The following is a 27,275-nucleotide window of genomic DNA, read 5'->3' as shown; positions in this document are numbered from 1 at the left end:
TGATCGATGGGTTGATCTTTGAAACACTTCCTGTAGATCCCGTAAATAATCATTATTATAATGTAATATTATTTATTGCACGGCTCTTCTTAATAATGTAGATTAGAACGTTCCATTCACTTGAATGGTCTTCCAAACGTATTGTCGGTCAATTATTTCCGTATAACAGACTGTTGCTAATAATAATTGACTGCTGTCTGTCAATACTATGAATAGTGACAAATAATAATTTATTAAGGTGAAGGTATTAAGGAAAAAGGGGCGCATTTGAGAATGTGTCGCTCTCCCGACGCACTGTAACAAGGCGGGTTGAGGACATCACTGGAAACTTGGAGCTTCAGCTGAAGAACAGTGCGGCCAACTTTGACTGTTTTTCTCTGGCGTTGGATGAGATCTGTGATATACATGACACCGCCCAGCTACTCATCTTCTTACATCTTCTATATATATATAATTATAGACATTTTACAGATTCAAATGATGTATTGTTTTTATCTGTACAATCAATAAAGACCGTAATTTAAGTTAGTTTCGCCATTATGAGGGAAAAACCCACAAAACCCCACCCTAGAGGGTTAATTGTGTAAAACATGGCGGATTTGGTGTTTGATTTGAGACTTGGTGTATAAATATAACAAAAGTTTACTGATTAAAAATATTTTTATCTGGAGTTTATTTATTTATTATATATCTAAGTAAAAAAGGGATTTTGTGAATAAGTGTATGTTTTGCTGGAGGTTTTAATTTCGCCTCTTTAATATTTAGATATTTATGTATTTAAATTTTTTTGGTAAAAATGGTAAAAACATCTGTGGTAAATGAGAGTCAGGACTTTATACAACAGCGGATTAAAAAAGACGCACAATGACAGGAAATCGGTTGTTCGGCTGAAATGCCGATTGCAAAATAAAAAATATATATGCACAGTGAAAATAAAAAATATATATTTCACCAAATTAATGGATTAAAACTAAAGTAACGAGCCGGTTTTGAAAATTTAAGAAGTAAAAAGTACAGATAGTTGTGTAAAAATGTAATGAGTAAAAGTAAAAAGTTGTCTGACAATATAAATAGTGGAGTAAAATACTGATACCAAAAAGATCTGCTTAAGTATTTGTACTTCGTTACTTCCCACCTCTGGTTAGGAGTGAAATGGGACAAGCTGGCAGGTGTGACAACAGACGGTTGTCCAAATCTAATAGGGAAAAAATGTTGGACTTTTAAAGAGAATGAAGGATAAAGTGACAGTAATGAACCCTGTGCAGAAATTTACATTTTTGCATTGTATTACACATCAGCAAGTGTTATGTTAGACAGTGTTAAAATGAAACCATGTTGCTTGCAATGAAATGATCTTCTGGTTCTTTTGTTGCATTTAGTAGTAGACTCTTTACATACACCTTTATGCCACTGTATTTTTGGTCAATTCGTAATATTCAGGCCTCTATTTTTAACAGCAAACTTTGGTTCATTTATAAACACTGCATGTAAATGATCATTTCTGTTATCTGATAAATCTAACTAATACTCTGCCAGTCCATGTGGCATCATGTAGTGTGAACAAATGAAATATTGACATTTGAATGCCTCCTGCTAGGCACAATTCCATGCCTACAGAGTTTCCACTTATGAGGAAAAAAAGGTCAGCCGCAAGGTCATTTTTAATCTAGACCACCATCTATTGCATTGCACGTCACAAACTTAAAAGGGCTATCCAGATTTGTGTCTTAGCACTTTTTTATGTTTATAAGCTTGGTTTGTTTAGCTTTAACTAGTTTCTGTTTACAGATCTTTCTCTGTATTCAGAATGCTTAATCCACTTACTGTTCACTAGAAATAAATATACACCTGCTCATTCACAAAATTTTCCAACCCACTAATTATATGGCAGCAGTGCAAGCTATAAAATCAATGCAGATACAAGTCAAGAGCTTCAGCGGTCTACGCACAAAACAGATTTAAGAATTTACACAGAATAGTGTAAAAATGCCTCCTGTATGCAGAGGGTCTGCATCTGAATGCAGATTATTTATTTCACTTTAACGGTTTTAAATTAAATTATGCAAATTAATATAACTATTTCTTATTTATTCATTATTCATTTACTGATTTTTTAACTTTTTATAGTTAAAAGTGTAAAAACATTGTGGTCAAGTGCATGCGATATGTGCAAATATAACATGGTTCGACAAACCGTTTTCCTTTCGTCCTGCGATGCTGAGCCTTGCGGAATCGCATTTTCAGCTCTTAGGAAGCTGAAGCTCATTCATGAGGAAGCTCATTTATTACAGCACATACACGGCTTGGCCAAAATGTGGTATTGATAGGTTTTTGATGACTTATGACTTTCTACAACTGATTTGTCCACTTTCTACAGTTTTTCATCAAATTATGAATATGATCATTCATATTTTCATAATACCTCATATTTTTTCTAAAAAAGTGTTATTTTTGTCCAAACCTGATTATGATGTTAAAGGACATAAAACATGTAAAAACAGTGTGGTCAATTGCATGCGATATTTACAAATATAACATGGTTCGAAAAAGCGTTTTCCTTTTGTAAGGATGGTCAGATCTGTTCATGGTCTCAGACCCCAAGAACTGCCATGCAACTTCATGAGGCCAGAACCCTGGAACTACCATGCAACAAAACAATAAACTTTCTAATCTGTGTAGAGGATCTGTTTGATCTGCGGAAAGAGAGTCATTTGTTCAGCTGCCCAGTCACCCATCCTTGAGCCCCCTCTTTTCCTCCTGGGGAGATGGACGTGTCATGGAAAGGTGACTGAGAATGTCCCGGAATTCAAGCTACTTTACTCGAATAATGTGATAATTACAGTTAAGGAATTTATACATTTTACCTTCACATGTTTAGTATCATTTTAAAGGTCTCAGTGTGATTGGAAATATGATCTCAGTCCCATATCAGTAAAACAGACCTCAGATTTGGGGAAATTCTGTCTTACTTCTGTCTTATTGCCCTGGAGAAGATCCTTACCAGGTGGTCTAGGTGACATTTGGTTTATAGGTCAGATCCTGTCCCAAGAAAGGTTTTGCAAAAATTTTATCACTTTGAATTTACAAGTGTTTACGACATTTGGCGAAAAACTCAGGGAAGCAGTCTGTAATCAGAACTTCCCACACTGTCTCTGTGTGTCTCTATTGCCAGGTACAGTAACTCTTTAACATTTCTTTAGTAAACTGCATTGCTAAATTATATGGTTTTATGCTGATCATGTTATGTAACTTTATTCTATTGTTTGTTTTAAATGTGACATTTGTTTATTGATTATTGCCTGGCAAATAAATGTAAAATTCTTGATTAACTCTGAAATTTCCGGAAATCATTTATATCTAGTTAATTATGTAGTCTGGTGTTAGCGCAAATCTATGTAGTACTATGATAGTACAAACTGAAGGCTCATGAACGGATGAAGCATAGAGCACAACGTCTGGGACTTTCTGATTTCTGACTATCTCTGGTATAACTTATAACTAAGTGACTACATACAGTATTCTTTATGCATGAGCAAGCATTGGGCGGCCTACTTTCGGATATATATACAGTGGAACCCGGTTATGTCGATGTCCTAGGGGGTTGCCAAAAAGCATCGAGGTAACCGATGATCGAGATAAACGAAAATCAAAATGGCGGCAATTTATTAACATGCTTGAAATTTCTTTATGTACATGATGTGCGTTAATAAATGAGAATGTATATGAACATGTTTTTAAAGGGTTTTTTTACACAACAGCGTTGCCGCGATTTGTTTGATGAAGGCATGCTATAAAAATACATACAGTACATGTTTATCTGTCAGGAATCCACCTGCCACCCCCCTTCGGCCCCCTTCAGCGTGTCAGGTGCTTTCTCGCCCACTTTCTCTGAAGCTCTGCTTCAATCGCGCACATATGGTGCTCGTTTATCATCATCACCAGCTCCTATTTAAACTTCCACACTCTCACTGTCCGTTATTGTTGGTATATGTTGGTTCACGGCGGTCGTTGTTATCGCGCATGCGTATCCCGGTACGTGTCTTCCCACAGGCATTCTCTCAACGGCTGCGCTTTTCTTCCCAAAGCCGCCCCTACTAACACTACGCACACTAGCACTAACTAACAGCAGAGATTCACCAGTATACAATACAACACCTGTAGCATCTGTAGGCCTTGATTTTTCCGCCACTTCCTGAGTGCTTCTGCGGCTGCACCGAGATAACCGACGTTAAATGGCAAATTTTTCCCCCCTTGTGCTCGAGATATTAGGGTTCGGTGACATAAAAAAAGTCGACATAACCGATAAAAAAATGCTTAGAAAAGCGAGCATTTGGCGGTTCCACTTCAAAAAAACGTCGACTTAATAGTGTTGCCGAGGTAACCGAGGGCGAGAAACCCGGGTTCCACTGTATGTATGTATATATATATATATATATATATATATATATATATATATATATATATATATAATATTATAAATAAATAATAAACCACCTAAAAGTCCATTGGTGGTTTGTACACTTTATATGAAAATGACAACCAGGGTCAAGATCCTAAAAAATGTTACTCCATCAAGGATTTAGAACCAGCTCTTTACAGATGCATACATAGCATAACTCACAATGCTACACTTCTAAAGTTCACAGAACTTCTGTCACACCCAACTAGATGACAGATTAAAATCTTTTTGTCTGGACAAGCCGAAAGGATGGTACATATTGTGTGGGGGCGAATGCATGGTTACAGTCACGAATGCACAAATGCACGAATGCATGGTTACAGTCATGCATCGATGATTTAGTCTCTGACTATAAAAACAGACTTTTAGTTCAAATTCCACCTGTCCGCACTAGACAACTCACATAAAATAACAGGACAATCGCAATTATCAATGTAGGTGGCCACTGGTTTTCAACACATCACCAAACATCAAATCGGTTAGATCTGAAGCGCAAGCGCTTCTAGCAATCAGCCATACAAATTTCAATCAGACGCGTACCATCGAGCATGACTTAGCCTGCAGAACTTATGCACAAGATCTTTTTACTGTAGCACGACAGGAAATTTTAGAGCTACGTCTCTATAAGACCCCTAGGCATGATCTTATTGAAATTTTATATTTGCATAGATGGCTTACATTAAAAAAAAATTAAAGACATCAATTATTCTGAACTTTTGTCAACATTAATGGTGTATACTGGCAATGAGTGTTCTGGCTGCATTGGTTTTTTTTTTTTTGCTACATTCCCTTTAAATAACCCAGATCAGGTATATTTAAATTCCACCACCATATGATCTATTGGCATCGTAGTAAAGGATCAAATCATTAAATGGGACCATCTTACCAGGTATATTACTTTAAAGGGCACTGAGATCTTATTTACGACTCGCACCTTTATTTTTTGTACTTCTAACACTTTACAACCATTTGCTTCTAATAATTCTAAAATTATTGATGTACAATCATCGCATGGTCATTCTGATGCTGTTCAGGTTTCTCATACACAGGTGGTGTGTCATCAGTGAAATGAACTCATTCATGTATGGAGGTTTGACCTGCCCTTCTCACACCTTCTGCTTGGAGGTGGCAGAGGCTTTCTCTATGGGTCAGATAAATATCTTGGGGAGAGTGCCAATGGACAATGGACATTGATGTCTCCCCGTGGTGGGAGGACACCTTCTATGAGCAAGGTAACAAACCTTGGTTGACACAATGGAATTGGTGCTGAATATGATTTTGCAGACTGAATATCATCTTAACCAAGCACAGGTGGAGACAAACCTGGCTAAGAAGACAGCAAACATCCTATCCAGCTCGTCCACCCTCTCGGCACAGTCTGTCTACACCTGGTAGGATCGGATAATTTGTGGGTGTGCCATTACTGTTCCCTCATCTTTGTATTCACTCTGTTCAAGTGCTGCTACGTGAATCGAATTTTTTTATGTTGTTTTTTTCTCCTTATTCCACATTTTATTTGTTTTTAATAAAATTATGCTTATGAATTTGAGGAATCATATTTTTCTAAAAGATGAAAAAAGATGAAAAAATTGTATTGTACTTTGTAACTTTTTATCATGAAATTTTCTTATGAAAACAAAAATTCATTTTTTTTATTAAAAAACATATTTTTGTCAAAACTTTGTCACGTTGACTTTTTGCACTTTTTAGCATTTTTTTCTAAAATGTTGCTTCTGAATATGAAAATGTAAACATTTTATAATATCAAATTTAATGAAAAACGTTATTTTTGTCAAAACGTGGTTTCATGTTAGTATTTTACCAGTATGATCCTCCATGCTTACTTAGATCTAAAAGTGCAGGCTATCTGTTTGTTCCTCAAATAATGAACACTACAGCAGGGGGCAGATCTTTCTACTATAAATCGCCACAGTTATGGAACAACCTTCCAATCAGTGTTCGGGACTCGGACACAATCTCAATGTTCAAGTTCAGGTTGAAAACATATTTATTTAGTCAAGCCTTTTATCAGTAGATTTTTTCTTAGGTAAAGGCGCAGATCTGGATGGAGCATGGATGTAGAGTGTTTGTTGAACTGATATATTTGTATGCTGTCGTCCCCTCACTCTCACACGTTCACTCAGGTTTGTTGAGGGTGTGTCGTCCTTTTGTCCCAGAGGTCCCCCATGTTGGTGTTGCCTTCTGGTTCTCCCTTTGCTATGCAGCACATACACAACGGCTTAAAACAGTGCTATTTTTGTCAAAACATGATTCATTATGTCAAAATTTCTTCATCAACATGTAAAAACATTGTGGTCAAGATCATGCGAAATTAATCAAAATGACATGGTTCAAAAACGCGTTTTCCTTTCGGTCTACAACTTGCGAATCGCATATTCAGCTCTTAGAAAGCTCATTCAAAACAGCACATACACGGCTTGGCCAAACATGTGGAACTTTTATTTTCTTGATGAACTATGACTTTCTACAACCGATTTGTTCACTTTTACAGTTTTTCATCAAATTATTATTATGAATATGAAAATGTATATTTTCATAATAACATATGTATACGAAAAAAGTGCTATTTTTGTCAAACCATGATTTTTTAAGTCATATTTCATCAGCAGCATGTAAAAACATTGTGGTCAATATGACGGTTTGAAAACGCGTTTTCTTGTCGTCCTGCGAGGGTGAGACTTGCGGAATCGAAGTCTCAGCTATCAAGAAGCTCATTCATAACAGCATATACACGGCTTGTCCAAACATGTGAAACTTTTTGTTTTTAATGAATAATGACTTTCTACAACCGATTTGTTAATTTTTTTACAGTTTTTTATCACATTATGAAAATTCACATTTTCATATTTTCATGATATATTTTGTTAAAAAAAAGTGCGATTTTTGTCAATACATGATTCATAATGTCCTATATTATCATAAACATGTAAAAACATAGTATTATATTTTCACATATTTTCAACTTTTAGTTTTTTGATGAACTATGACTTTCTACAACTGATTTGTTCACTGTTACAGTTTTTCATCAAATTATTATTATGACTATGAAAAGGTATATTTTCATATCCAATTTCAACGAAAAAAGTGCTCTTTTTGTCAAAACAAAAAAAATGTGGAACTTTTTGTTTTTTGATGAAAACATCTCCCTTATCCAGAGCGACTTACAACTGAGCAGGGGATGGTTTTAGGGCTTTTGCTCAAGGGCCCAGCAGTAGCTGCTTGGTGATGGTGTGCTTAGAAACCTGTGGCCTTCCGATCCAAAAATCAAATGCCTTAACCACTGAGCGACCACCTCCACCCCATATTCAGCTTTTAGGGAGCTCATTCAAAACAGAACATACACGGCTTGACCAAACATGTAGAATTGATGTGTTTTTGATGATATATGAATTTCTAATACTATTTTATTCACTTTTTACTTTTACAACTGTACACATATTTAAGTTTTTCGATTTTTCTTATTTCATGTTCTTCCCCTTCTTTTACTTTGAAATCATGCTTACAAATATGAAAATTCATTTTTTTTTTTCGAATAGATGGTTGAGAAAACAGATGTAAATATTATGAAAAAAGTCATATTTCTGTCAAACCATGATTTTTCATGTCAAAATTTTTAGATTCGTTCTGCGAAGCTGGGACTTGCGAATCGCAGATTCAGCTCTTAGGAAGCTCATTCAAAACAGCACATATACGGCTTGACCAAACATGTACAATTAATGTGTTTTTGATGATTTATGACTTTCTAAATCTGATTTGTTCACTTTTTACATTTACAACTGTACACATGTTTAAGTTTTTCGATTTTTCTTATTTCATGTTTTTTCCTTTTTTCCACGTTGAAATCATGCTTACAAATATGAAAATTCTTTTTTTTTTTCGAATAGATGGTTGGGTAAACAGATGTAAATATTATGAAAAAAGTAATATTTCTGTCAAAACATGATTTCCATGTCAAATTTTTAGATTCGTTCCGCGAAGACTGGACTTGCGAATCGCATATTCAGCTCTTAGGAAGCTCTTTCAAAACAGCACAGTGCCAAACGTGGAACTTTTAGTTTTTTGATGAACTATGACTTTCTACAATTGATTTGTTCACTTGTACAGTTTTTCATCAAATTATTATTATGAACATGAAAATATTTTCATAATAACTATCATATGTGTATGAAAAAATTGCTATTTTTGTCAAAATATGATTTTTTAAGTCATATTTCATCAGCAGCATGTAAAAACATTGTTGTCAATATGACGGTTTGAAAACGCGTTTTCTTGTCCTCCTGCGAGGGTGAGACTTGCGGAATCGAAGTCTCAGCTATCAAGAAGCTCATTCATAACAGCATATACACGGCTTGTCCAAACATGTGAAACGTTTTGTTTTTGATGAATAATGCCTTTCTACAACCAATTTGTTCATCTTTTTTTACAGTTTTTTTTTTTTATTGCATTATGAAAATTCACATTTTCATATTTTCATGATATATTTTGTTAAAAAAAGTGCGATTTTTGTCAATACATGATTCATAATGTCCTGCATTATCATAAACATGTAAAAACATTGTCTTATATTTTCATATCATATTTTTACGAAAAAAGTGCTATTTTTGTCAAAACATGATATATTTTGTCCTATATTATCATAAACATTGTGGGCACGTGCATGCGATATGTGCAAAAATGACATGGTTTGAAAACGCGTTTCCCTTTAGTTCTGCAAAGCAGAGACTTGAGAATCGCATATTCGGCTCTTAGGAAGCTCATTCAAAACAGCACAGGGCCAAACATGTGGAACTTTTAGTTTTTTGATGAACTATGACTTTCTACAACTGATTTGTTCACTTGTACAGTTTTACATCAAATTATTATTATGAATATGAAAATGTTTATTTTCATGATAACTATCATATGTGTATGAAAAATTGCTATTTTGTCAAAATATGATTTTTAAGTCATATTTCATCAGCAGCATGTAAAAACATTGTGGTCAATATGACGGTTTGAAAACGCGTTTTCTTGTCCTCCTGCGAGGGTGAGACTTGCGGAATCGAAGTCTCAGCTATCAAGAAGCTCATTCATAACAGCATATACACGGCTTGTCCAAACATGTGAAACGTTTTGTTTTTGATGAATAATGCCTTTCTACAACCAATTTGTTCATCTTTTTTTACAGTTTTTTTTTTTTTATTGCATTATGAAAATTCACATTTTCATATTTTCATGATATATTTTGTTAAAAAAAGTGCGATTTTTGTCAATACATGATTCATAATGTCCTGCATTATCATAAACATGTAAAAACATTGTCTTATATTTTCATATCATATTTTTACGAAAAAAGTGCTATTTTTGTCAAAACATGATATATTTTGTCCTATATTATCATAAACATTGTGGGCACGTGCATGCGATATGTGCAAAAATGACATGGTTTGAAAACGCGTTTCCCTTTAGTTCTGCAAAGCAGAGACTTGAGAATCGCATATTCGGCTCTTAGGAAGCTCATTCAAAACAGCACAGGGCCAAACATGTGGAACTTTTAGTTTTTTGATGAACTATGACTTTCTACAACTGATTTGTTCACTTGTACAGTTTTACATCAAATTATTATTATGAATATGAAAATGTTTATTTTCATGATAACTATCATATGTGTATGAAAAAATTGCTATTTTTGGCAAAATATGATTTTATAAGTCATATTTCATCAGCAGCATGTAAAAACATTGTGGTCAATATGACGGTTTGAAAACGCTTTTTGTTGTCGTCCTGCGAGGGTGAGACTTGCGGAATCTATCAAGAAGCTCATTCATAACAGCATATACACGGCTTGTCCAAACATGTGAAACGTTTTGTTTTTGATGAATAATTCCTTTCTACAACCAATTTGTTCATTTTTTTTTTTACAGTTTTTTTTTTTATGGCATTATGAAAATTCACATTTTCATATTTTCATGATATATTTTGTTAAAAAAAGTGCGATTTTTGTCAATACATGATTCATAATGTCCTATATTATCATAAACGTAAAAACATTGTCTTATATTTTCATATCATATTTTTACGAAAAAAGTGCTATTTTTGTCAAAACATGATATATTTTGTCCTATATTATCATAAACATGTAAAAACATTGTGGGCACGTGCATGCGATATGCGCAAAAATTACATAGTTTGAAAACGCGTTTCCCTTTAGTTCTGCAAAGCAGAGACTTGCAATCGCATATTCGGCTCTTAGGAAGCTCATTCAAAACAGCACAGGGCCAAACATGTGGAACTTTTAGTTTTTTGATGAACTATGACTTTCTACAACTGATTTGTTCACTTTTACAGTTTTTCATCAAATTATTTTTATGACTATGAAAAGGTATATTTTCATATCCAATTTCAACGAAAAAAGTGCTCTTTTTGTCAAAACAAAAAAAATGTGGAACTTTTTGTTTTTGGATGAAAACATCGCCCTTATCCAGAGCGACTTACAACTGAGCAGGGGATGGTTTTAGGGCTTTTGCTCAAGGGCCCAGCAGTAGCTGCTTGGTGATGGTGTGCTTAGAAACCTGTGACCTTCCGATCCAAAAATCAAATGCCTTAACCACTGAGCGACCACCTCCACCCCATATTCAGCTTTTAGGGAGCTCATTCAAAACAGAACATACACGGCTTGAACAAACGTAGAATTGATGTGTTTTTGATGATATATGAATTTCTAATACTATTTTATTCACTTTTTACTTTTACAACTGTACACATATTTAAGTTTTTCGATTTTAATTATTTCATGTTTTTCCACTTCTTTCACTTTGAAATCATGCTTACAAATATGAAAATTCATTTTTTTTTTCGAATAGATGGTTGAGAAAACAGATGTAAATATTATGAAAAAAGTCATATTTCTGTCAAACCATGATTTTTCATGTCAAAATTTTTAGATTCGTTCTGCGAAGCTGGGACTTGCGAATCGCAGATTCAGCTCTTAGGAAGCTCATTCAAAACAGCACATATACGGCTTGACCAAACATGTAGAATTGATGTGTTTTTGATGATTTATGACTTTCTAAATCTGATTTGTTCACTTTTTACATTTACAACTGTACACGTTTAAGTTTTTCGATTTTTCTTATTTCATGTTTTTTCCTTTTTTCCACGTTGAAATCATGCTTACAAATATGAAAATTCTTTTTTTTTTCTACTAGATGGTTGGGAAAACAGATGTAAATATTATGAAAAAAGTAATATTTCTGTCAAAACATGATTTCCATGTCAAATTTTTAGATTCGTTCTGCGAAGCTGAGACTTGCGAATCGCATATTCAGCTCTTAGGAAGCTCTTTCAAAACAGCACAGTGCCAAACATGTGGAACTTTTAGTTTTTTGATGAACTATGACTTTCTACAATTGATTTGTTCTTTTGTACAGTTTTTCATCAAATTATTATTATGAATATGAAAATGTTTATTTTCATGATAACTATCATGTGTATGAAAAAATTGCTATTTTTGTCAAAATATGATTTTTTAAGTCATATTTCATCAGCAGCATGTAAAAACATTGTTGTCAATATGACGGTTTGAAAACGCGTTTTCTTGTCGTCCTGCTAGGGTGAGACTTGCGGAATGGAAGTCTCAGCTATCAAGAAGCTCATTCATAACAGCATATACACGGCTTGTCCAAACATGTGAAACGTTTTGTTTTTGATGAATAATGCCTTTCTACAACCAATTTGTTCATTTTTTTTTACAGTTATTTTTTATCACATTATGAAAATTCACATTTTCATTTTGTTTTTGATGAAAACATCGCCCTAATCCAGAGCGACTGAGCAGGGGATGGTTTTAGGCTTTTGCTCAAGGCCCAGCAGTAGCTGCTTGGTGATGGTGTGCTTAGAAACCTGTGACCTTCCGATCCAAAAATCAAATGCCTTAACCACTGAGCGACCACCTCCACCCCATATTCAGATTTTAGGGCGCTCATTCAAAACAGAACATACACGGCTTGACCAAACATGTAGAATTGATGTGTTTTGATGATTTATGACTTTCTAAATATGATTTGTTCACTTTTTACATTTACAACTGTACACATGTTTAAGTTTTTCGATTTTTCTTATTTCATGTTTTTCCTTTTTCCACGTTGAAATCATGCTTACAAATATGAAAATTCTTTTTTTTCTAATAGATGGTTGGGAAAACAGATGTAAATATTATGAAAAAGTAATATTTCTGTCAAAACATGATTTCCATGTCAAATTTTTAGATCTGTTCTGCGAAGCTGGGACTTGCGAATCGCAGATTCAGCTCTTAGGAAGCTCATTCAAAACAGCACATATACGGCTTGACCAAACATGTAGAATTGATGTGTTTTTGATGATTTATGACTTTCTAAATCTGATTTGTTCACTTTTTACATTTACAACTGTACACGTTTAAGTTTTTCGATTTTTCTTATTTCATGTTTTTTCCTTTTTTCCACGTTGAAATCATGCTTACAAATATGAAAATTCTTTTTTTTTTCTACTAGATGGTTGGGAAAACAGATGTAAATATTATGAAAAAAGTAATATTTCTGTCAAAACATGATTTCCATGTCAAATTTTTAGATTCGTTCTGCGAAGCTGAGACTTGCGAATCGCATATTCAGCTCTTAGGAAGCTCTTTCAAAACAGCACAGTGCCAAACATGTGGAACTTTTAGTTTTTTGATGAACTATGACTTTCTACAACTGATTTGTTCTTTTGTACAGTTTTACATCAAATTATTATTATGAATATGAAAATGTTTATTTTCATGATAACTATCATATGTGTATGAAAAAATTGCTATTTTTGTCAAAATATGATTTTTTAAGTCATATTTCATCAGCAGCATGTAAAAACATTGTTGTCAATATGACGGTTTGAAAACGCGTTTTCTTGTCGTCCTGCTAGGGTGAGACTTGCGGAATGGAAGTCTCAGCTATCAAGAAGCTCATTCATAACAGCATATACACGGCTTGTCCAAACATGTGAAACGTTTTGTTTTTGATGAATAATGCCTTTCTACAACCAATTTGTTCATTTTTTTTTTTACAGTTTTTTTTTTATCACATTATGAAAATTCACATTTTCATTTTTGTTTTTTGATGAAAACATCGCCCTAATCCAGAGCGACTGAGCAGGGGATGGTTTTAGGGCTTTTGCTCAAGGGCCCAGCAGTAGCTGCTTGGTGATGGTGTGCTTAGAAACCTGTGACCTTCCGATCCAAAAATCAAATGCCTTAACCACTGAGCGACCACCTCCACCCCATATTCAGATTTTAGGGCGCTCATTCAAAACAGAACATACACGGCTTGACCAAACATGTAGAATTGATGTGTTTTTGATGATTTATGACTTTCTAAATATGATTTGTTCACTTTTTACATTTACAACTGTACACATGTTTAAGTTTTTCGATTTTTCTTATTTCATGTTTTTCCCTTTTTTCCACGTTGAAATCATGCTTACAAATATGAAAATTCTTTTTTTTTTCTAATAGATGGTTGGGAAAACAGATGTAAATATTATGAAAAAAGTAATATTTCTGTCAAAACATGATTTCCATGTCAAATTTTTAGATTCGTTCTGCGAAGCTGAGACTTGCGAATCGCATATTCAGCTCTTAGGAAGCTCATTCAAAACAGCACAGTGCCAAACGTGGAACTTTTAGTTTTTTGATGAACTATGACTTTCTAAAACTGATTTGTTCACTTGTACAGTTTTACATCAAATTATTATTATGAATATGAAAATGTTTATTTTCATGATAACTATCATATATGTATGAAAAAATTGCTATTTTTGTCAAAATATGATTTTTTAAGTCATATTTCATCAGCAGCATGTAAAAACATTGTTGTCAATATGACGGTTTGAAAACGCGTTTTCTTGTCGTCCTGCGAGGGTGAGACTTGCGGAATGGAAGTCTCAGCTATCAAGAAGCTCATTCATAACAGCATATATACGGCTTGTCCAAACATGTGAAACGTTTTGTTTTTGATGAATAATGCCTTTCTACAACCAATTTGTTCATTTTTTTTTTTACAGTTATTTTTTTATCACATTATGAAAATTCACATTTTCATTTTTGTTTTGCACGCTCAAACCATGCTTGCTAACCCCGAGTGCTGCCCGCACTGCGCTCTTTTCCCGTCAAGGGTTCGAGAGCGCCGTCTGCGAGTCGCGGCCGCGAATAAGGGAGACCCGTGTCTCTCTCCGCTGCCCGTGGAGAGGGACGAGGCTGCTTCACAAGCACAGTGCAGCTGGGGAGAGTTTATGGACGAGGTTTCTCCTGTCCTTCCTTCTCTCTTCGAATCACACTCTCTGCTGGATAACAAGGGTGTGGAAGAGGAAGATGATGAGGTCGCTCATTTTTTGGAGGAGGATTTGGACGACGATGAGGAGGATGCTATCCTCCCTCCTGATCTTCTCTCCAGGCCTGGAAGTGCTACGGGCCCTTCCCCCATGCCAGGTGAGCTGGACCTCGTGGAGGTGTGTAGGAGAGCGGCCAAAAAACTTTCCATCGAATGGCCGTCTCAGCAGGTGCATCCCGATGCTGAGAGGGATTTATATGACGGGAAGAGGCTGCCATCGCGCACTTCCCCAGTTAAGCAGCTGATTCCTGTTGTACCGGCGTGTGTCACAGAAATGCGTCGTTTTTGGGACAAACCTTTCTCGCATAGAGTGCCCCTTAAGGTTTCTCTAGACTGGAGGTGCACGATATGGAGGCTTTGGGGATGTACATGCGTTCCTCTAGGGGAGCGGTCCAGAGCTGTGGCCGCAGCATGGGCCTCGCTGTGGTAGGCGAAACGGCCCTGTGGTTGGGTTTGACGGGCTTATCGGAGAGGGAGAAGGTGGAGTTCCTTGATGCCCCGATAGAGCCAAAAGCCCTTTTTGGGGCTGCGGTGGCGAATATGCGCCAGCAATGCGACCTTCGCAAGAAGGATGGTGAAGCGTTTGAGGCATGCCTCCCAAGAAAGCCTCCTGCTCGCCCTCCCCAACCCGCACGTTCATATTTCGCCCCTGCATCCAGAGAGAGACAGCCTGGTTTCAGGGCTCCTAGGAAACCCCCACCCCAGCAGTCAATGCGCGGGGAGGCTCGCCAGAAACAGCCCCAGCCCAGGAAAAAGACCTCTTTTGCAGAAGCAGCTGCTAGGCATCGCCCAGCGGACCCTCAGGGAGAGAAGAAAAGGCGGGCGACCTAGCCTGTGGTCTGATTTTGGGTCAAAAGAGAGGTGGCAGCACTCTCTGAGTTTCTGTAGCACCCCTCGACTCATATCAGGAGTCTTGTCCTCCCCCTCCAGCAAAAAAAGGCGTTGGGGAGCGTTTCAAAGACTGTGTTCGACGAACAAAATTTCTCCGGTTGGAGTGTTGGCACCAGTTCCCCCAGTGCCCGGAAAGTTACTTCTCCCTCTCCGCCCGCGGGTTATGCAAGAGAGAGCAGAATGTTCCATGTTCGTCCAAATTTATTAAAGATTTGTTCTGTGCATCCAGGCAGTGGGCCGAGGGCACAGACGTGTGTGACAAAAAGAAAAGTAAAAAAATCCACACACAATAAAAAAACTCGAACCAGAGTTGCAACCCCCGGCTCCGCCGCCAGATGGTGCCACCGCGCCGTCTGTCAGCGAGAGCCGCAGAGGCCCGCTCTCTGCTCGTGCGGAGAGTTGGCACGCATGCGCAGTTCGTCATTGGGTGTATTCCACAATAGAGCGGGGATATTGCCTGCAATTTGCCGTGAGACCACCGCTTTTCAGCGGCGTGATTTGGTCGACAGCAGAGGGCGAATCTGCTCAGGTTTTGGAGGGCGAAATAACCTCCTTACTGAGCAAAGGGGTAATTCGATCGGTGCCGCAAGAGGACAGCCAGCTTGGCTTTTACTCCCGGTACTTTGTCGTTCCCAAGAAAGGGGGGGGTCTCCGTCCCATTCTGGATTTACGGAACCTCAACAAACACTTCAGAAAGTACAAGTTCAAGATGCTCACTTTGAAAGCTTTGTACAGTGTTATTCGTCCCAGAGACTGGTTTACGTCAGTGGATCTGAAAGACGCGTATTATCACATAAGCATTTATCCGGCACACAGAAAATTCCTACACTTTGCCTATCAGGGCACAGCCTACGAATATTTGGCGGTTCCGTTCGGGCTAGCTCTAGCTCCGCGGATCTTTACCAAATGTGTCGAAGCTGCACTGTCACCGCTGAGAGCATCAGCGTAGTCACTCAGAGTGTCAGCGTATTTGGACGATCTCATCCTCTGCGCTCCGTCACGGCAGCGAGCGGAGGTGGATACGAGTGTGCTTCTGTCTCACCTGACTGGCTCGGGTTTCAGGATAAACGAGACGAAGAGCTGCTTGGTGCCCACACAGGAAATAATATACTTGGGTCTCAGATTGAACTCAGACCGTTATCAGGCTTTTCTACCGGAAGAGCGCAACAGGTCGATTCGCAGTTGTCTCTCTCTTTTCCAGAGAGGAAGGAAAGTCCCATTCAGACTCTGTTTACGCCTGCTGGGGCTGATGGCTTCGGCAGTGTCTGTCATACCGTTGGGACTGTTGCGAATGAGAGAGTTTCAATGCTGGGTTACGGCACAGCGCTTATGTCCGAAGTGCCACCTCAATCGCAAAGTGATTCTGTGCTCTCCATCACTGGAAAAATCGCGATTTTCTGAGTCGGAACCCGCTGGGGCTGTTTCCTGAGGAAAGTAGTGACGACAGATGCGCCACTCGCAGGTTGGGGTGCGGTGTGCGAAGGCAGGATAGCGAAAGGGAAATGGCCCGTTTCGCTTCGGTGCGTGCACATAAACTTTCTGGAGCTGTTAACGGTGTTTCTAGCTTTGAAACATTTCGTGCAGTTTCTTCGGAGTCACCACGTATTGGTCAGATCAGACAACACGACGGCGGTGGCGTACATAAATCGCCAGGGCGGAACGCGCTCTCCTCGACTTCACCGTCTAGCGCGAGATCTCGTGGTGTGGGGCATGGAGCATTTCCTGTCGCTGCGAGCGACTCATGTGCCGGGAATGTTGAATGCGGGGGCGGCCCTCTTGTCCAGGGGAAATCCTGTGGTGAACCTGTTATGGGAGAGATTCGGCCGGGCCGCCGTAGATCTCTTCGCCTCGCACGAAAACACTCATTGCCCTCTGTTCTTTTCTCTGGCGAGAAACGGTGCACCTATGGGTGTGGATGCGTTAGCCCACCCGTGGCCAAACATTCTGCTTTACGCATTTCCTCCTCTAAGTTTGATCGTGCCGACTCTACAAAGAGTAAGAGAAGGCGGTCACTCTGTCATACTAATCCCTCCCAACTGGCCAGGGAAAGTGTGGCTGACGGAGATTTTCCAACTCCTGCACGAGCGACCCTGGCCTCTCCCGTTGCGCAGGGATCTTCTCTCGCAATCACGTGGAGAGATTTTTCACCCGGCACCGGACAGAGTAGCTCTCTGGGCCTGGCTCGTGAGAGAATGAATCTGTGTCGCCGGTTTGCCTCCGAGGGTGAGTGAGACGATTCAGAATGCGAGAGCAGCTTCGACGCGCTCTGCATATGATAGGAAGTGGAGTGTGTTTGAACTATGGTGTGCTCAGAGACATATCATCCCTTTTCATTGTTCTGTGGCAGATGTGTTGTGCTTTTTGCAAGAACTTTTGGATAAGGGCAGGGCGTTTTCAACCGTTAAGGTTTATCTCGCCGCTGTTTCTGCATGCCACGTAGGGATTGACGGTAATACTATCGGTCATTACCCGCTCGTGTGCAGGTTTATGAAGGGAGCGCGGCGTCTCAGCACGTTCTCAAAGCCGCTGGTTCCGCCATGGGATCTGTCAGTGGTCCTGAGCACGCTCTCTCAGTCTCCTTTTGAGCCGATAGGGAGTATTGATTTAAAGCTCCTGTCGCTGAAGGTCGCTTTGTTATTGGCTCTTTCTACCGCGAAGCAGGTTAGTGAACTTCATGCTTTGTCAGTTCATAACTCCTGTATGCGGTTTGCTTCGGATTTCTCGTGAGTGGTTCTCAAGACTAATCCGGCTTTTATCCCGAAGGTGTGCGAGTCAGCTTTCGCCTGCAGGCAGGTGGATTTGGTGGCTTTTCATCCGCCTCCTTTTTCCTCAGCGGAGGAGGAGCGGCTTCACTGTCTGTGTCCTGTCCGTGCGTTACGTCACTATGTTGACAGGACGAAGGGTTTGAGACGGAGTATTCAGCTGTTTGTTTCATGAGTCGATTCCCGTAAGGGAAGTCCCGTTTCCCGACAGCGCCTGTCCCATTGGCTCATGGAGGCTATTATAATGTGTTATAATAGCGTGGGTCTCAACCCTCCGGAAGGACTGAGGGCTTATAGTACCCGAGGCTTGGCCACTTCGTGGGCACTTTTTAAGGGTCTTTCTATTCAGGACATCTGTGCGGCAGCATGCTGGGCTTCGCCGCACACTTTTGTCCGTTTTTATAGGCTGGATGTCACAGAGCCTTCGCTGGCTCATTCCGTCCTGAGTGTGTAATATATATTTGTGTATATATTGTATTTATGATTATATATACATGTATTTGTCTATATTTATGTGTTTGGTCATGTATACGTGTGAGAATGTATTTTATATGCGCTTGCATTTGCCTGAGAATGAACTCATTGTACCAAGAGTTATGTTGCTGAAATGTTACTCCACAGCTTGATTAGGCAGGAGTAGTTGAAGGTCACCGAACATGTTTCTGTTTTTCTACGTGTATATTCTGTTCCTCCTTACACATATCTATGTCTTAGTTGGCTTTAAAATAACAATGTTGATTAATGCTGAGCCTGGGTACAGCACGAAAAGCACATAGGAGAAGATTATGTTCTGTTCTCTTACAACGAACATCTGTGTTTACTACCTGTGTTTTACTACCTAGTCAGATGCTCATCTCGCGAGAAGGGATGTTGACTCCCTCCCATTGCGCAATAACCCCGCCTCCGTGGCGCCTTTGTTGCAAAGCTGTGTGTATAAAAACTTTGTTCTGATACATTTTTTTTGAACAGTGATCTTGAATAAACCAGACGTGATTTGATTCGTGTGGGTTGTTCTTTCATTGTTCCGAGGCGCCTCTACAGTGTGGCAAAGAGAGAGCATAAGGACCTGAGGGGAAAATCTTCCTAACAATACGTGTATGCGTAAGGGAATGACAACGGGAGATGGAAACATCGCGGTTCGGATGTTTGTCATTTATCTCTCTTTTCCACTCTCTTCAGTGAGAGGGATTATCTCTTTTTATCACATCACATATCCAATTTCAACGAAGAAAGTGCTCTTTTTGTCAAAACAAAAAAAATGTGGAACTTTTTGTTTTTTGATGAAAACATCGCCCTTATCCAGAGCGACTGAGCAGGGGATTGTATTAGGGCTTTTGCTCAAGGGCCCAGCAGTAGCTGCTTGGTGATGGTGTGCTTAGAAACCTGTGACCTTTCGATCCAAAAATCAAATGCCTTAACCACTGCGCGACCACCTCCACCCCATATTCAGCTTTTAGGGAGCTCATTCAAAACAGAACATACACGGCTTGAACAAACATGTAGAATTGATGTGTTTTTGATGATTTATGACTTTCTAAATCTGATTTGTTCACTATTTACTTTTACAACTGTACACATATTTAAGTTTTTCGATTTTTCTTATTTCATGTTTTTCCCTTTTTTTCCATGTTGAAATCATGCTTACAAATATGTAAAATTTTTTTTTTTTTTCGAATAGATGGTTGGGAAAACAGATGTAAATATTATGAAAAAAGTAATATTTCTGTCAAAAAATGATTTCCATGTCAAATTTTTAGATTCATTCTGCGAAGCTGAGACTTGCGAATCGCATATTCAGCTCTTAGGAAGCTCATTCAAAACAGCACAGTGCCAAACATATGGAACTTTTAGTTTTTTGATGAACTATGACTTTCTACAACTGATTTTTTCACTTGTACAGTTTTTCATCAAATTATTATTATTAATATTAAAATATTTTCATAATAACTATCATATGTGTATGAAAAAATTGCTATTTTTGTCAAAATAGAATTTTTTCAAGTCATAGTTCATCAGCAGCATGTAAAAACATTGTGGTCAATATGACGGTTTGAAAACGCGTTTTCTTTTCGTCCTGCGAGGGTGAGACTTGCGGAATCGAAGTCTCAGCTATCAAGAAGCTCATTCATAACAGCATATACACGGCTTGTCCAAACATGTGAAACGTTTTGTTTTTGATGAATAATGCCTTTCTACAACCAATTTGTTCATTTTTTTTTTTTTACAATATTTTTTTTTTATCACATTATGAAAATTCACATTTTTGTATTTTCATGATATATTTTGTTAAAAAAGTGCGATTTTTGTAAATACATGATTCATAATGTCCTTTGAGTTGGTTGACACCTGCTTCGCACCTGCCTGGTTGATATCTGCAATACGGGAGTTGTCTATATACCATAGTGAGATACCGAGCGAATGTTTGAAAGAGAACTTTAGGTTACTTACGTAACCCCGGTTCTCTGATAACATGATGGAGGTATCTCACCACACTTCCCTCCTTGCAGTGCAAGTAGAAGAGATATGTGAGAATAAGGCAGGGACCGCCAGCAGCGGTGTATATAGGGAGGCGGGACTCCCGCATCACTGTTGTGATTGGTCTGTCAGCCGACAGACGTGGTGTGATTGATGCTTCCAGGATTGGTCACGCCCAAAACAAACGTTTTTCCCTTTTTTCCACGTTGAAATCATGCTTACAAATATGAAAATTAATTTTTTTTTCCAATAGGAAAACAAATGTAAATATTATGAAAAAAGTCATATTTCTGTCAAAACATGATTTCTCATGTCAAATTTTTAGATTCGTTCTGCGAAGCTGAGACTTGCGAATCGCATATTCAGCTCTTAGGAAGCTCATTTAAAACAGCACAGTGCCAAACTTGGCCAAACATGTGGAACTTTTAGTTTTTTGATGAACCATGACTTTCTACAACTGATTTGTTCACTTGTACAGTTTTTCATCAAATTATTATTATGAATATGAAAATGTTTATTTTCATTATAACTTTCATATGTGTATAAAAAAAAATTGCTATTTTTGTCAAAATATGATTTTTTTTGTGTCATATTTCATCAGCAGCATGTAAAAACATTGTGGTCAATATGACGGTTTGAAAACGCGTTTTCTTTTCGTCCTGCGAGGGTGAGACTTGCGGAATCGAAGTCTCAGCTATCAAGAAGCTCATTCATAACAGCATATACACGGCTTGTCCAAACATGTGAAACTTTTTGTTTTTGATGAATAATGCAACCAATTTTGTTAATTTTTTTACAGTTTTTTTTTATCACATTTTGAAAATTCACATTTTCATATTTTCATATTTTCATGATATATTTTGTTAAAACACATGTAAAAAGAATGTCATATTTTCTTATCATATCTTTACGACAAAAGTGCTATTTTTGTCAAAACATATATAAACATATATATAATATTTTGTCCTATATTATCATAAACATGTAAAAACATTGTGGGCACATGCATGCGATATGTGCAACAATGACATGGTTTGAAAACGCGTTTCCCTTTAGTTCTGCAAAGCAGAGACTTGCGAATCGCAAATTCAGCTCTTAGGAAGCTCATTCAAAACAGCACAGTGCCAAACATGTGGAACTTTTAGTTTTTTGATGAACTATGACTTTCTACAACTGATTTGTTCACTTGTACAGTTTTTCATCAAATTATTATTATGAATATGAAAATGTTTATTTTCATGATAACTTTCATATGTGTATAAAAAATTAGCTATTTTTGTCAAAATATGATTTTTTTGTGTCATATTTCATCAGCAGCATGTAAAAACATTGTGGTCAATATGACGGTTTGAAAACGCGTTTTCTTTTCGTCCTGCGAGGGTGAGACTTGCGGAATCGAAGTCTCAGCTATCAAGAAGCTCATTCATAACAGCATATACACGGCTTGTCCAAACATGTGAAACTTTTTGTTTTTGATGAATAATGCAACCAATTTTGTTAATTTTTTTACAGTTTATTTTTATCACATTATGAAAATTCACATTTTCATATTTTCATATTTTCATGATATATTTTGTTAAAACACATGTAAAAAGAATGTCATATTTTCTTATCATATCTTTACGACAAAAGTGCTATTTTTGTCAAAACATATATAAACATATATAAAATATTTTGTCCTATATTATCATAAACATGTAAAAACATTGTGGGCACATGCATGCGAAATGTGCAACAATGACATGGTTTGAAAACGCGTTTCCCTTTAGTTCTGCAAAGCAGAGACTTGCGAATCGCAAATTCAGCTCTTAGGAAGCTCATTCAAAACAGCACAGGGCCAAACATGTGGAACTTTTAGTTTTTGATGAACTATAACTTTCTACAACTGATTTGTTCACTTTTACAGTTTTTCATCAAATTATTATTATGACTATGAAAATGTATATTTTCATATCCAATTTCAACGAAGAAAGTGCTCTTTTTGTCAAAACAAAAAAAATGTGGAACTTTTTGTTTTTTGATGAAAACATCGCCCTTATCCAGAGCGACTGAGCAGGGGATTGTATTAGGGCTTTTGCTCAAGGGCCCAGCAGTAGCTGCTTGGTGATGGTGTGCTTAGAAACCTGTGACCTTTCGATCCAAAAATCAAATGCCTTAACCACTGCGCGACCACCTCCACCCCATATTCAGCTTTTAGGGAGCTCATTCAAAACAGAACATACACGGCTTGAACAAACATGTAGAATTGATGTGTTTTTGATGATTTATGACTTTCTAAATCTGATTTGTTCACTATTTACTTTTACTACTGTACACATATTTAAGTTTTTCGATTTTTCTTATTTCATGTTTTTCCCTTTTTTTCCACGTTGAAATCATGCTTACAAATATGTAAAATTTTTTTTTTTTTTCGAATAGATGGTTGGGAAAACAGATGTAAATATTATGAAAAAAGTAATATTTCTGTCAAAAAATGATTTCCATGTCAAATTTTTAGATTCATTCTGAAGCTGAGACTTGCGAATCGCATATTCAGCTCTTAGGAAGCTCATTCAAAACAGCACAGTGCCAAACATATGGAACTTTTAGTTTTTTGATGAACTATGACTTTCTACAACTGATTTTTTCACTTGTACAGTTTTTCATCAAATTATTATTATTAATATTAAAATATTTTCATAATAACTATCATATGTGTATGAAAAAATTGCTATTTTTGTCAAAATAGAATTTTTTCAAGTCATAGTTCATCAGCAGCATGTAAAAACATTGTGGTCAATATGACGGTTTGAAAACGCGTTTTCTTGTCGTCCTGCGAGGGTGAGACTTGCGGAATCGAAGTCTCAGCTATCAAGAAGCTCATTCATAACAGCATATACACGGCTTGTCCAAACATGTGAAACGTTTTGTTTTTGATGAATAATGCCTTTCTACAACCAATTTGTTCATTTTTTTTTTTTTACAATATTTTTTTTTTATCACATTATGAAAATTCACATTTTTGTATTTTCATGATATATTTTGTTAAAAAAGTGCGATTTTTGTAAATACATGATTCATAATGTCCTATATTATCATAAACATGTAAAAACATTGTCTTATATTTTCATATCCTATTTTTACGGAAAAAGTGCTATTTTTGTCAAAACAAGATTTTTCATGTCAAATTTTTAGATTCATTCTGCGAAGCTGGGACTTGCGAATCGCATATTCAGCTCTTAGGGAGCTCATTCAAAACAGCACATATACGGCTTGACCAAACATGTAGAATTGATGTGTTTTTGATGATTTATGACTTTCTAAATATGATTTGTTCACTTTTTACATTTACAACTGTACACGTTTAAGTTTTTCGATTTTTCTTATTTCATATTTTTCCCTTTTTTCCACGTTGAAATCATGCTTACAAATATGAAAATTAATTTTTTTTTCCAATAGATGGTTAGGAAAACAGATGTAAATATTATGAAAAAAGTCATATTTCTGTCAAAACATGATTTCTCATGTCAAATTTTTAGATTCGTTCTGCGAAGCTGAGACTTGCGAATCGCATATTCAGCTCTTAGGAAGCTCATTCAAAACAGCACAGTGCCAAACTTGGCCAAACATGTGGAACTTTTAGTTTTTTGATGAACTATGACTTTCTACAACTGATTTGTTCACTTGTACAGTTTTTCATCAAATTATTATTATGAATATGAAAATGTTTATTTTCATATGTGTATAAAAAAATTGCTATTTTTGTCAAAATATGATTTTTTTGTGTCATATTTCATCAGCAGCATGTAAAAACAATGTGGTCAATATGATGGTTTGAAAACGCGTTTTCTTTTCGTCCTATCAAGAAGCTCATTCATAACAGCATATACACGGCTTGTCCAAACATGTGAAACGTTTTGTTTTTGATGAATAATGCCTTTATACAACCAATTTGTAAAAACATTGTCTTATATTTTCATATCATATTTTTACGAAAAAAGTGCTATTTTTGTCAAAACATGATATATTTTGTCCTATATTCTCATAAACATGTAAAAACATTGTGGGCACGTGCATGCGATATGTGCAAAAATGACGGTTTGAAAACGCGTTTCCCTTTAGTTCTGCAAAGCAGAGACTTGCGAATTGCATATTCGGCTCTTAGGAAGCTCATTCAAAACAGCACAGGGCCAAACATGTGGAACGTTTAGGTTTTTGATGAACTATAACTTTCTACAACTGATTTGTTCACTTTTACAGTTTTTCATCAAATTATTATTATGACTATGAAAATGTATATTTTCATATCCAATTTCAACGAAAAAAGTGCTCTTTTTGTCAAAACAAAAAAAATGTGGAACTTTTTGTTTTTTGATGAAAACATCGCCCTTATCCAGAGCGACTTACAACTGAGCAGGGGATGGTTTTAGGGCTTTTGCTCAAGGGCCCAGCAGTAGCTGCTTGGTGATGGTGTGCTTAGAAACCTGTGACCTTTCGATCCAAAAATCAAATGCCTTAACCACTGCGCGACCACCTCCCCCCCATATTCAGCTCTGAGGGATCTCATTCAAAACAGCACATACACGGCTTGACCAAACATGTAGAATTGATGTGTTTTTGATGATTTTTGACTTTCTAAAACTATTTTATTCACTTTTTACTTTTACAACTGTACACATATTTAAGTTTTTCGATTTTTCTAATTTCATGTTTTTCCCCTTCTTTCACTTTGAAATCATGCTTACAAATATGAACATTCATTTTTTTTTTTCGAATAGATGGTTGAGAAAACAGATGTAAATATTATGAAAAAAGTCATATTTCTGTCAAAACATGATTGTTCATGTCAAATTTTTAGATTCATTCTGCGAAGCTGGGACTTGCGAATCGCATATTCAGCTCTTTGGGAGCTCATTCAAAACAGCACATATACGGCTTGACCAAACATGTAGAATTGATGTATTTTTGATGATTTATGACTTTCTAAATCTGATTTGTTCACTTTTTACATTTACAACTGTACACATGTTTGTTTTTCGATTTTTCTTATTTCATGTTTTTCCCTTTTTTCCACGTTGAAATCATGCTTACAAATATGAAAATTAATTTTTTTTTCCAATAGATGGTTAGGAAAACAGATGTAAATATTATGAAAAAAGTCATATTTCTGTCAAAACATGATTTCTCATGTCAAATGTTTAGATTCGTTCTGCGAAGCAGAGACTTGCGAATCGCATATTCAGCTCTTAGGAAGCTCATTCAAAACAGCACAGTGCCAAACATGTGGAACTTTTAGTTTTTTGATGAACTATGACTTTCTACAACTGATTTGTTCACTTGTACAGTTTTTCATCAAATTATTATTATGAATATGAAAATGTTTATTTTCATGATAACTTTCATATGTGTATAAAAAATTTGCTATTTTTGTCAAAATATGATTTTTTTGTGTCATATTTCATCAGCAGCATGTAAAAACATTGTGGTCAATATGACGGTTTGAAAACGCGTTTTCTTGTCGTCCTGCGAGGGTGAGACTTGCGGAATCGAAGTCTCAGCTATCAAGAAGCTCATTCATAACAGCATATACACGGCTTGTCCAAACATGTGAAACTTTTTGTTTTTGATGAATAATGCAACCAGTTTTGTTAATTTTTTTACAGTTTTTTTTTATCACATTATGAAAATTCACATTTTCATATTTTCATATTTTCATATTTTCATATATTTTGTTAAAACACGTAAAAGATTGTCATATTTTCTTATCATATCTTTACGACAAAAGTGCTATTTTTGTCAAAACATATATAAACATATATATAATATTTTGTCCTATATTATCATAAACATGTAAAAACATTGTGGGCACATGCATGCGATATGTGCAACAATGACATGGTTTGAAAACGCGTTTCCCTTTAGTTCTGCAAAGCAGAGACTTGCGAATCGCAAATTCAGCTCTTAGGAAGCTCATTCAAAACAGCACAGGGCCAAACATGTGGAACTTTTAGTTTTTGATGAACTATAACTTTCTACAACTGATTTGTTCACTTTTACAGTTTTTCATCAAATTATTATTATGAATATAAAAATGTATATTTTCATATCCATTTTCAATGAAAAAAGTGCTCTTTTTGTCAAAACAAAAAAATGTGGAACTTTTTGTTTTTTGATGAAAACATCGCCCTTATCCAGAGCGACTTACAACTGAGCAGGGGATGGTTTCAGGGCTTTTGCTCAAGGGCCCAGCAGTACCTGCTTGGTGATGGTGGGCTTTGAACCTGTGACCTTCCGATCCAAAAATCAAAT

At 36.8% G+C, this 27,275-nt stretch overlaps 1 pseudogene; it reads left to right on the top strand.

Moving 5' to 3' along the window:
- Positions 1 to 17,252: 17,252 nt before the first annotated feature.
- On the top strand, positions 17,253 to 19,068 carry LOC124397192 (annotated as a pseudogene).
- Positions 19,069 to 27,275: the final 8,207 nt, after the last annotated feature.

The sequence above is a fragment of the Silurus meridionalis genome, chromosome 14 (assembly GCF_014805685.1).
Source record: "Silurus meridionalis isolate SWU-2019-XX chromosome 14, ASM1480568v1, whole genome shotgun sequence".
In the NCBI taxonomy this organism is placed as follows: domain Eukaryota; kingdom Metazoa; phylum Chordata; class Actinopteri; order Siluriformes; family Siluridae; genus Silurus; species Silurus meridionalis.
The sequence above is the reverse complement of the archived record's forward strand: the minus strand, read 5'-3'. Positions and strand labels throughout refer to the sequence as shown.